A 13,254-nucleotide genomic window follows, 5' to 3' on the forward strand; every position below is an offset into this window, starting at 1 on the left:
AATAGAAGTAAAGATCTAAATTGCTCATCCAAGATATATATGATGGTAAATAAACATATGAAAAGATACACAATATCATGTCATTATGGAATTGCAATCAAAACAATAGGATGTCACTCCAAAGCTCTTAGGAAAGCTGAAATTCAGAACACTGAAACACTAAAGTTGGCTAGGATAAAGAGCAACAGGAACTCTTTATTAGCTGGTGGGAATGCAAAATTGATTACTGTTGCATTGAAAGATATTTTTACAGCTTCTTACAAAATTAGACACACTTTTTATCATGATTCAGCAATCAGGTTCCTGATTCCTGTGACAAAACTTACAGGAATCAGGAGAACCTGCATACATTTGTAACTTATTCACAATTGTCAAAACGTGGAAGCAACCAAGATATCTTTCAGTAGGTGAATAGGTAAACTGGTACATTGAGACAATGGAATATCATTCAGCAACAAAAAGAAATAGACCATCGAGGTACGAAGTGATAGAAGGAGACTGAAATGACTATTAAGTAAAGCAAGTAAGTGTATAAAAATCTATCCATTGTAGAATTCCATGTAGGTTCTTTAAAATAATCATTAAAAATAGAATATAAGCTTACTTTGGTGTAAAAAGATTTAAAATAATTAATCAGAAATGCATATTACGAACAAGCTGTGCATGGATTTCAAACACTTTTGTACCAAAAGAAATTTATTTTTGAATTACATTTATGCACAAAACTTTTGTAACGCTAGTATATATGACACCCAATAAAAGGCAAAGATACAGAGCAAAATAAAACTTAGTGTTTGTAAGGGGCTCCAGGAATAGAAGTAGGATGAATAGGCAAGGCACAGGGATTTTAGGGCAGCGAAGCTATTCTGTATGATACTGTAATAGTGGACACATGTCATGTATTTATGAAAAGCCATGGAATATTCACTGCAAAGATGGAACCCTAGTGTAAATCATGGTTTTTAACACACACACATATTATATATAATGGTTAATCACTCACAAGAAATATATCACACCAATGCCAAATGCACAGCTAGCACACTGAATGGTGAAAGACTGAAAGCATTCCTATAAGATCAGCAACAAGACAAGGATGCCAACTTTCACCACTTCTATTTAACATTTATTTGGAATCTAGCCAGAGAAATTAGGCAACAAAAATACATTAAAGGGATCCATATTTTAAAAGGAAGAAGTAAAGGTGTCTCTTTTTTGCAGCTAACATGATCTTATTACATAGAAAATCCCAACAGTTCCATGACAGAACTGCCAGTACTAGTAACAGGTAAATTTGCTGTATACAAAATAAACACACAAAAGTAATTTGGATTTCTAGACACTAACAATGAATGAACTGAAAAGGAAATGAATAAAACATTTGTAATAATATTAGAAACAATAAAATGTTTCTGAATAACTCTAAGAAAAGATAAAAAACAACTGTATACCTGAAAAATAGAAAACAATTGTGAAAAGACACAGACATTGCTCATGAAATGGAATATATCAGTACTACCAAAGCTATCTAGAGATTCAATAAAATGCATGTGAAAATCCCAATGATTTTTGATAATCATATTTATTTTATTAGCCAAGAATAACATTAACAAAGATGAAGAAAGCTTTAAAACGTAAGATACAGTAAAAAATATAAGCAATTACAAGTGTTATTACATAGCATAGTGCTCTAAGAGAAAAAGTATTAGTATTTGCTACAAAAAAAGAAATCAGGAAGGGGAGAAGGGGGTGAGGAACACGGGCAGGAGGGAGGGAAAGATGCGAGGTATCACTGTGTTCCCAAATCTGGATTCTGAGACATGGGAAATTTGTTCACTTCATATAAATCAAATCAGTTATTTTAACAAGATATATTATGGCAGGAGGAAAAAACTGGGAGGGAAGAAAAGGAAGGAAGAGAGGAATCCCTACACCTACAAAACTATATAATGGTACACTTTTTAAAAAAAATGGAAAAAAAATTTTAAAAAGATTGATTATAAGAAATGTCTCCTACAGGCTCAAACCAAAATTCTAGAGAACTTTCTGAAAAATAATACCTATGTCTAAACAATTTAATCATGCAAAGGAAATACACTAAGATAGAAATGGGGAAGGCCCGGCACAATGTCTCAGTTGGCTAATCCTCCACCTCCAAATGCCAGGATCCCATATAGGTGCTGGTTCCTGTCCTGGCTACTCCACTTCCCATCCATCTCCCTGCTTGTGGCCTGGGAAAGCAGTGGAGAATGGCCCAAAGCCTTGGGACCCTGTACTCCTGTGGGAGACCTGGAAGAAGCCCTTGTTTCTGGCTTCCAATTGACTCAACTCTGACCATTGCAGTCATTTGGGGACTGAACTAGGGGATGGAAGATCTTTCTTTCTGTAAATCTGTCTTTTCAATATTAAAGACAAAAATGGTGAAGTATTTTTATCTTTTTATATTAAAAGTAATCTAAATCAACACAAACCTTTGTATATCTGTAAGATTCAGAAATATGTCACACTGTTTTTATTTTTTTATTCACTCATGTTCAAATCACTTTTTCTTTTTTTTTTCACAAATGTTATTCTACGCTATGTTTTGGTAACTTTTACACAATATTTCTTTTAAAGTCAGAATGACACAGAGGGGAAGGGAACGAGGGGCAGAAGGAAGGATGGATCTTCCAGTCATTGGTTCATTCTCCAAACTGCTCTAACAGCCAGGGCTAGGCCAGGCTGAAGCCTGAGGGCCGGGAACTCTATCCATGTGTCCCATGTTGGTGGCAGAGATGCAACTAATTGAGCTATCCTTTTCTATTTGTCAGGCACTTTAATAAAGAGATAAAGTGGGACAGCAGAAATTTGAACCAGCATTTTGATACTGAATGCAGACATCACAAATAGTAACTCATAGTGCCACAGTATCCACTTCTTGTTGGCTTTTTGTTTGAAAATAGGAAATGTTGAGGTAATATTTCAGATAAGCAGAAAACTGTATTATATGTAATGTACTAATTTTAGGTCATTTCATTTTACTGAGGTTTTTAGTAGATTTAAATTCCCCAGTTGTACAGTGTTACAATTAGCAACAAGGTAATAATCTTCAGGAATGCAAGATGTAAACAGGAATTATGATGAACTGTGCCCAATTATATTTTATATAAATTTAAGCAAAATTTTGTTAAGGCAGTGTACACAAGTCACACCTTAAACTCTGAAACAACACAGAAAAACCTATTTGTACTTAAAACAGTTTGAAAAGGCCCAAGTACAAACTATAGTGGTTGACAAGAGTATTGTCTCCTGTACTTCATGGTGTTAGAATTACTTGTTAGTCCTAAATAATACTTTTAAAGTCTAGATTTAGAAACTATACCTGGATTACATTTTTCATCGCAGTAATTGCAAGTGTAACAGACTTAGGAATGTAGAAAGGGGCAACGGACTGAGCTAGAACTAGATGTTTAGCAGAGTGGGGTTAGTTAAAAGTGTCTGAGTTCTCCGTAAAAAGCTCTTCAGGAATAAAATCATCAGGTAAGGATACTAGGTCTGCATCCACTGTAGGAGAACCCTCAGGTGTAGAATCATCCAGTAAACGAGTTGAAGAAGTGGTCAAAGTTATTTGTCTTTCAGCTGCCATTTCAATGTAACCACCAAGCCTCTGGTCTAGGACCTTACTGGTCCTGGACAAAATGAAATGTAATGGTGCATTAAATGTAACCAGTTTGGACTGATAAATAGGTTTTCTAACTAGTGGAGGGCCCTGGTGAATGGGATGGAAGGCCTTCTCTTGGGTCCACCTGGTAAAGTTTGAGGGCGCCCACTCAATTGGAAAAGGAGGCTGAGTAAGGCCTACAATTGCATGGTGACATTGAGGGCAAAAGCTAGCTCTAAACATTCGATCTAGGTCACCTTCGGAATAATCATTTTGAACAAGCCTAGTCTGTTGTAACCAATGTCCTAAAGCTAGAGTAGGGAGAGATGGCTCTTTACAATCAGGGCAACACCACTTATCTAAAGACATTTTTGTTGCAAGGCGGCACAATCAGTCAACAAGAAAGAACAGCACGAAATGTCATTAAAAGCACAGTTAGTTCTTGTAACAGAGCTAGCTTACTTCAGACTTTAAACTTGAAAAAGTAAATTTGACAATGGGGACAGGAGTGCCACTTGGAGCCTCTGTGTCTAATAAAATATGTAATAGTAAGGGAAGAATGCCTTATAAACAAATAATAATGCTCTAATTAAATAAGCTTGTGAGAGTTCAGTACATTAAATGGTAAATAAACCTACTAGCATTAAATAGATGTGAAGAGAAGCAATTGAGTAGAATTCTATTAATGTCAACAGATTTAGTTTAGCTATACAAATGGAGGTCTATTCCACATGCCTCAGAGACATTTCTTCAAGGCCAGTTCTTTCTTCTTCCTTGAATGCTAAGCCCAGTCTCAGCTCTTAAAAAGCAGTCCGTACAAGATAGAATCCGTTGCCTTCCAGTGACACGGATCACAAACTTTGGATATTAGCACTCAAGGTGAAGTCTGCCTGAGCAGGACAGTTTTGAGTGAACTCAGACACCAATGATGCTTTCCAGATGGATCTGCACAGTTATCTCAGTTGGCAGTATTAGGTTCCCCTTGATGTTTAGTAGTGGTAGTTGATGAGTTTGATGAGTTATTGCTTGTTGTAGGTGATTTTCATTAGTCAGGAAGGTAAACTGGCAGAAAGTCTTGTTAGACTATTTCTCAGAGCATTTCTAATGAAGTTCTACCTTTTTGCTCTCAAATCTTGACACAATCTCTTAGAAGTACTTGATGTAAGGCATCGGGTCGCAGGTTGCACTTGGAATTTCAGAAATGTGCCAGATGAACTGATGGAGGGAAGAAGAGAATTGGACAAATAATCAGGCCCATGCTGCTCACTATCTGGATAACCAATTCATCAGAGATGAGTGTGGGTCAGAGGAAGTAGTTTATTTCAAGCTGGCTTCATGGGGGGAAGGGATATCTCTTGATAAAAAACATGTTCTTTTCCCAAATATGACTTTTTTTTGCATAAAACAATTCATCCTAAAATTTATATGGAATCTCAAGGGAATAGCCAGCACAATTTGAAGTACAAAATTGGAAGAGTCACATTTCCTGATTTCAAACCTCATTAGAAAGCCTCCAAAATAAAAACAATGTGGTTCTATCATAAAAACATATGTAGACCAAAGGAATATAACACAAAGTCAATAAACAAATAAATAAAAGCAATTTCAATGGTGAATGATACCACCCAACAGTGCTTGGAAAACTGGATGTCCATGTGCAAAAGAATGCAGTTGGACCCTTACCATGTCATGCATAAAAACAAAAATGGATCAAAAGCACAAACACTAAGTTCTTAGAAGAAAAGAGAGCAAAGGCCCGGAACATTGGATTTAGTGGTGATTTCTAGGATATGACACCAAAAGCATACACAACTAAACAAAGAAAACAGATGACTTGAATGTTAACAAGCCAACACTTTTTTTTTTTGGCATCAAAGAACACTATCATAAGAGTGAAAATACATCCTACAGAATGGGGATCTAGTCACAAAAGGCTAGTGATTTGTCCAATGTGAGCCACTGAATAACATGACTACTTTCCTACTGAAAGCGAACTGCATAAATAGTTCTGTTGTTTGTTGCCATAGTAGAGGTTTCTTGATTTTCTTTAAAGTCATTTATTTATTTACTTGAAGGTGAATGTTATAAAGACAGATGGAGAGGCAAGATCTTTCATCTGCTGATTCACTCCCTAAATGGCCACAATGGCCAGGGCTGAGCCAGGTCAAAGAAAGAGACCAAAAACTCTGTGAGTCTCCCATGTGGGTGGCAGAGCTCAAGCACTCTGGCCAGCTTCTGTGGCTTTCCCAGGTGCATTAGCCGGGAGCTAGATGGAAAGGGAAGCAGCTGGGAGTTAAACCAGTGTTCATACAGGATGTAGTCATTGCAAGAGGTGGCTTAACCTACTACACTATGGTGCTGGTCCCAGAGAATCACTGGTAAAGCATCTAGGCTCACCATGAAAAAATTAGCCATCCATGAATAGACAGACTAGGAAAAAATGTTTTCTGCTTAAGTCTTCTCCTTAAGTCATTCTATACTGCAGGTAATTGTCTGGACTGAGAAAGGCGGGTTGGGATGTCAGCAACAATGACTGTAGTTATCAGTCAAAGGGCAGAGACTAACCAATGTCTTATACTTGGTTGCCATAGCCTGGTATAGTGACTGTCACTATAGCAAGAAGTCATTTAGTGAAACCTGATAGAAATGGATAGATGGATTGATGGATGACACTTTACTCATTCCCTTGAACAGCAAGATCCAGTATCTTAAGTCTATTGACAACTGCAACCTAACTTGTTTGATATATTCTTATCAATATATACCTGTCATCATATTGTACTGGTCCATATTGAATGCTCCAAATGTTGTCACAAGCTTCATAGCTTTCTATGTCTCTAAATGCTCTCTCAAAGACATACTGCAGCCCTCAGGTCACACAAGCCTGTTTCAGAACCTGAGTTGTATGATTTTCTTCAAAATATTCTGTTCAACCCAAAAAATATAACATATAACTGCTGGCTAAGGAAATGCTAGTGGTTGTAAATGCTGAGTATCTTAGCCCATTTTGTGCTGCTATACCAGAATACCACATACTGGGTAACTAACTAGTAACGAACAGAAATTCATTTATCATAGTTCTGGAGACCGAGAAGTTTGAGATCAGGGATTATATCAGGTGAGAGTCTTCTTGACGTGGCAGAAGGACAAAAGAGGGCAAGAGAGAAAGAGGAGGGGGTTGAACTCATCCTTTTGTAAGGAACTCACTCCCACAATAATGAACTGATTCCTGCAACAATGGCATTAATCCACTCATGAGGGTAGAGCTCTCTACCCTGCATTGCTGCATTGCAGTTTGAACTTTGGTGGATACAATCAAACTGTAGCACTGACCAAGGAAATAATAATCACATAGCACAGAATCCTCACCATCGATGAAAGCAAAAGCATCCTCAGAAATCTTGAATGATTTATATGATTCCAGGTCCTTTCTCTGTGATGTCTAGTACTCAAAAGAAAGCTCATCCAGTGTTGCTGAGAAAAGAGCTTCACATAAATTACGTCTGTTTCAGAAAAGGCACTTTTTATTTTCATATAAAATTCGCTATTACATGATGAGAGAGAATTTCTACTTTAGTTTCTTGGGATGCCATTCATCATCAGCTTTAAGTAGAATATCAAGCAGAGGGTACATCTCCTCTTGAATAAGTTAACATTACTATAGATTTTCTCCACTATCCACGAAGGATATTTTCTAAGACCCCATGCCTGAAACCACAAATACTAGACTCTCTGAATACCATGTTTTTTCCTATATATACACAAACTGTGTTAAGGTTTAATAAATAAATGAGGCACAATAAAATATTAAGAATAATAACAATACAGGTCAGTTACAATATTCTGTAATAAAAGTTATGTGAATACAGTTTCTCTTAAAATGATGTGCTCTATTCATCCTTCTTCCTGTGATATGATATGGTACAAATGCCAGCATGATGAAATGGAGTCAAGTGAATGATACAGGAGGCACTGTGATGTAGATATCATACAAAGACTGCATGAACTGCAACACAGAGACAGTTAATCTAATAACCGTTACAGCTACAATGTGACTAGTGGCTGGGCAGTATATACAGCATGGATATGTTGGGTAAAGGGATGACTCACATCCCAGGAGGGACAGAGAGGGATGGTATGAGATTTCATCAACTACTCAGAATGTCACAAAATTTTAGACTTACAAATTCTTCATTTCTGGTTTTTCCATTTAATATTTTCATGCAATTAAAACCATCGAAAGTCAAACCACAGGAGGACTACAAATCTAAATTCAAAGTTTGTATACTCTGACACACTACAAGATTTGTATAGTCAGAATCTACACTAACCAAGTGAAAGCTTCTTTGGGACAATGCCTGAATGTTGACTAAGTTAACTTTTAAGTATATTACTACATTCTAAGACTGAAAGGAAATATTCACAGAGGATAAAAATTCATCACCTAGATCCCTGGTATGAATACTTGAAATTGTGTTCAAAAGGGTTCTCAGAGGCTTGGTCAAAAGCAGATTATAATGACAGGCAGGAAGCTGATGAATTTCTAACTTTGATCATGAGGATTTTCAGTACAAACCATCAAGGTTTAGCTTAGCACTGAAATTTGAAATGAGACAGGCAGTGTTAAATCACAAATAATCCTAAAGGTCTAGAATAATAAAGGGAACCTTAAAAATTAGGCTCTGCTTCTAGCAAAATAGTGACTGGAACTCCACTGTCCGCCTCTATCAAAGGCCCCAGTGCCTCTCATTCACTCAAACTGAATCCCCCTCATCATTAAACATACAATGAATTAGCAGCCAAATTTGAATATGTCCTAACTTAGCACTACCTCTCCACTAGTCAGTGTTCTTCCACTTAGATTCTGACACTCGATCTCTTGATCTCCACCAAGTTATTCTCACATTGTAAATAAATAATTTTCAGAGTCATGCTGATGTAACACAAAGACTCAATAAAACACACAAGGTGAACCCAGCCCTTATACTACACTTATACCATGGCTATTACCAACTTGAACTATTTTTAGTAGACAGTTCTTCCTATTTCTTGAACCTTTGCATCTGCTATTTCCTCTACTACAACTAGAAAGAGCAGAGTAACTGACAAGATGCATGCCCTCTCCTGGAGGATACATTTGTGGTGTGAAGATTAAGCATCTGAGGGCCAGAGCACAGCAGATGGTAAACATGACAAAGGTAAAAAACTATCAGGACTGAATTTTAAACTCCAGCAATACAGAGGGTATATTTTATTCATATTCCTCCCATGGAATACAACTAAAAATCCATGGTGGTATATGAGGATACAAAACAAAGATAAAAGAGATTTTTCAAAGGTGGAAATAAGCTAGGATTCTTGAAACCAAAAGAACAACACAGTGTTGAGTTCCAGGGGTTTTCTTCTTGGTTTCTAGTGTTTCAGATGAAGCACTAGAGAAGCTAGCAACCCAGAAATACCAAAGGGCACAAAGAAAACAGCACACAGTCCTGCTCTTCCTAGCCAAAGATGGGGTGGAAAAGCAGCCTACTCAGAGAGAAAACTTTTATACAATAACTGCCCTATTAATCCAACTGTTATGAATTAAACATGGTTTGCCTGTCCCCAAGGATTCATGCATTAGTAGCTTGGTCCCTAGTGTGACAACGTTGAGAGGTGGTGGAGTTGGAAAAAAATGGGGCTTAGTCAAAGGTAATTAGGTCATTAGGGGTGCTACTCTTGGAAGAAAGTAATATAATTATCTTCTCTGGGGATGCCAGTGAGCTCCCAAAAGATAAAATTATTTTGAAAAGAGCAAGAATGGCCACTTTCTGTGCTCTGGCTTCTTGTCTCAACATATGTTTCTCTCTCTTCACACACTACCTCCATGATGTCATCTGTCACGAGGGCCTTACCCACGATTGCCAATCACGGACTTTTGGTATCCAAACCAGCAAACTAAATAAATTCCTTTTCTTTATGTTACCCAGCCCCAGATACTCTGTTGTATCAATGGAAAGCTGATAATATGACAAGCAGAAAAGGGAAAAAATGCAGTCTTATCCGATCTTGCTAGAAAAGACTGTGTGGAGAAGGACACACACACACACACACTCTCTCTCTCTTTTACATGCCCTTCTTGACATGGCACCAAAGAAAGCCAAGTAGCCATCTAGGACTTTCATTCTCAGTGGGTATTATTAGGGTCCCATTGCAGAGGCAACAGAGACCACATGGGGAGCAGGGACATCCACTTGTGAGCAATGAGTTTCCCTTTCGCTATTATGGGGTGACATTCAAAGAGACTTAGGGAAGAGTTAGGACTTCTACCCTCTCTCAACAGTAAAGTATCTCGAACCAAATTGAAAAAAATAAAAAAATAATAAATAGAAGTCAATATCAACATGACAAAAAATAAGGACCAAGAAATTAATACCAAAACATATCAAATTTCTAAAAATTGAAGGCAAAAGTAACACCTTTGCTTACATCATTTCAAATTTCTCATCAGAAGCAACAGAAATCAGAAGGAAGTAGCATAAAAATTTCCAAGTGCTGAAAGAAAAGGACTCTCAACCCAGAATCCTATGTACAGCTAAAATGAAGATGAAATCAAAACATCCTCGGATCAAAGAAAATGGAGAATTCACACCAGCATGCCTTCCCTAAAAGAAAGATCTCTAAAAAGAAAACTAACAATAGGGGCCTTGTGTGGTATCCTAGCACCTAGAGTCCTTGCCTTGTACGCCCAGAATACCATATGGGTGTCAATTCTAATCCCAGCAGCCCCACTTCCCATCCAGCTCCCTGCTTGTGGCCTGGGAAAGCAGTCGAGGATGGCTCAAAGCCTTGGGACCCTGCATTCACGTGGGAGACCAGGAAGAAGCTCCAGGCTCCTGGCTTCAGATTGGCTCAGCTCTAGCCATTGCAGCCGCTTGGGGAGTGAATCATCGGATGGAAAATCTTCCTCTCTGTCTCTTCTTCTTTGTATATGTGACTTTCCAATAAAACATTAAAACAAATCGACTCAACTCTTAGCTGGCCCAGGAAAGGTAATCCCCTGGGCATGGTCCTTGTGTACTGCTTAAATGGGACAATGGATATAGCAATGTTATTTCTGGTTTGTGTACTATCAAGAGTTCCAGGAGAGGTGAGGCCAAGCAGTGATGGAAAGTGGGCACAGAAGCGAAGGAAAGGTGAATGTCTGCAGCTTTGTCAGTGTGTCCAGGTTATTTGTTGCATGTCTCTTAGGATAACTTACATTGTTGGGGAAGCTGGGACATAGGTCTTCAGCTTAACGGATGGACTTAAGAATAATGATCATTTGTTCCTCTTGGGGTTATGTTTGGTTGGATTATGGTTGGATTATGTTTGGATGGATTATGATTGGTTGGACTGCCATATGGACTTGTGATTTGCTATTTCTAGTGGGCTCTATTATCACCAAGCTTGGTTAATAAAGACTGCTTAATAAACCTTAGACATGTCTGGTGTGTTCCTGCTTGCATGCCACAACAGAACCAGACAGAAGCTCTAGAAGATACAGGTTTCCTGAGACACACAGAATCCCACTTAATGGTTTACGCCATGCCACAAAGTGAGAATCCTCAACAACAATGATACAGAGTCAACTAAGGTGCTTATTCATAGTTGAATGGATAAAGAGAGTCAGGGCCTGGCGTGGTGGCCTAGTGGCTGAAGTCTTTACCTTGAATGTGCCAGGATCCCATATGGGCACCGGTTCTACTCCCGGCAGCCCTGCTTCCCATCCAGCTCCCTGCTTGTGGCCTGGGAAAGCAGTCGAGCACGGCCCAAAGCCTTGGGACCCTGCACCCGTGTGGAATACCTGGAAGAAGTTCCTGGCTTCTGGCTCCAGATCGGCATAGCATCTGCCGTTGTGCTCACTTGGGGAGTGAATCATCAGATGGAAGATCTTCCTCTCTGTCTCTCTTCCTCTCTGTATATCTGGCTTTGCAGTAAAAATAAAGAAATCTTAAAAAAAAAAAAAGAGGGTGGGAATATCCACATAATGGAATAAGACTAATATTAAAAGAAGGGAGGACCAGTGCTATGGCTCAACAAGCTAATCCTCACTGTATAAGCACCGGCATCCGAATCGGAGGCCGGTTGAAGTTCCAGCTGCTTCACTTTCCATCTACTCTCTGCTTGTGGCCTGGGAAAGCAGTGGAGGATGGTCCAAAGCCTTGGGACCCTGCACCCGCGTGGGAGACCCGGAAGAATCTCCTGGCTTCAGAGCAGCTCAGCTCTAGACATTGTGGCCATTTAGGGAATAAGCCAGCAAATGGAAAAACTCTCGGTCTCTCCTTCTCTCTGTAAGTCTCCCTTTCAAGTAAAAATAAATCTTTATCAAAAATAAATAAGTAAAAGAAGGAAGAAAAAAATTAAAACAAATATGTTTTAAAAAAGAAAATAAACAATAAAAGGAGGCATCCGGGAACATCTGGAAGCAAAAAAAAGCTGATAGAGAAAAAAACAAATACAATATACTTTCCTTTTTCCTTTGAGTTTACTAAATCATGCTGGTGAATGAAGAAAAAAATACAACATTGACTGAGTTGGTTCTAAAATGTATATGGAGAAAATATCTTAGAAGTCACAAACAAAGGAGGTAAACATATATCGAGGAAGGTAGTATATTTTTGTTCTTTGCCTTTTTAATTTTTAAATATTTTAAATAATGCACAAAAGTATAAAGAAGAGTTCAATGATCACACATAGATGTGACATTAACATTTTGCCATATTTGCTTCATATGTATGTATTGTATGTACACATATACACATCATATTATATCATGTAAATAATATGTCCTTATTTTTTTCTGATCTTTGTCATAGATCCCAACTTATTTGATATTAATATATCCTGCTTGGCTTTCAAGAAGGTAAGGTTTATGTTTCACTTTAAGAGGAAAAACGGTACCAGTAGACTGTTAAGTCAGGTATATATATTGCAATACCTAGAGCAACTACAAAGTTTAGGCACAACAAAGGAAAGAAGCAACAAAGGGAAGAGACAACCAACAGAATAGAATAAATATTTGCCAACTATTCATCTGACAAAAGACTAATATCCAAAACATACAAAGAACTCAAAAATAACAAAATAACAGCCAATTCAGACAAGCAAGTAGCAAAGAATCTGGATAGACAATTCTTAAAGAAAATATAAATGACTAGCAAATACATGAAAAGGTGTTCAACATCACTAATCATCACTTTTATCATCTCACTTCAGTTAGAATGTCTATTGTCAAAAAGACAAAAAAAAAAGTGCTAGTAAAGATGTTGGGAAAAAAAAGCAACTTGTATGCACTGTTGGTGGGAATACAAATTAGGACAGTCATTGTGTAGAACAGTGTGGAGGTTCCTCAAAAATTTAGAAATAGAATCATTCTGTGACCCAACCGTTCTCCCTGAGCATATATCTGAAGGGAATTAAATCAGCATATGAAAGCAATATCTGCATTCCCATGCTCATTGCAGAACCATTCACAACAGTCTAGATATGGAATACATCTAAGTATCCATTAACAATCTCATGACCCACGTAAAGAACAAAAAGTTGGAACCATTTCTCTTTCATCTCTAGTTTTAAGTGGTTGTCTCCTGGTG

The 13,254-nt window shown here is 37.9% G+C and overlaps 1 long non-coding RNA gene across 1 annotated transcript in view; it reads right to left on the reverse strand.

Moving 5' to 3' along the window:
- Positions 1 to 3,293: 3,293 nt before the first annotated feature.
- LOC121169174 overlaps positions 3,294 to 13,254 on the reverse strand; it is a 55,767-nt gene continuing 45,806 nt past the window's right edge. The window contains exon 4 of the long non-coding RNA XR_005885822.1: positions 3,294 to 4,855. This is a non-coding gene — a long non-coding RNA (uncharacterized LOC121169174). The remainder of the gene's footprint in view (positions 4,856 to 13,254) is intronic.

This window comes from Ochotona curzoniae, unplaced genomic scaffold (genome assembly GCF_017591425.1).
Source record: "Ochotona curzoniae isolate NIBS_2020 unplaced genomic scaffold, NIBS_Ocur_1.0 scaffold_1852, whole genome shotgun sequence".
NCBI classification, from domain to species: Eukaryota; Metazoa; Chordata; class Mammalia; order Lagomorpha; family Ochotonidae; genus Ochotona; species Ochotona curzoniae.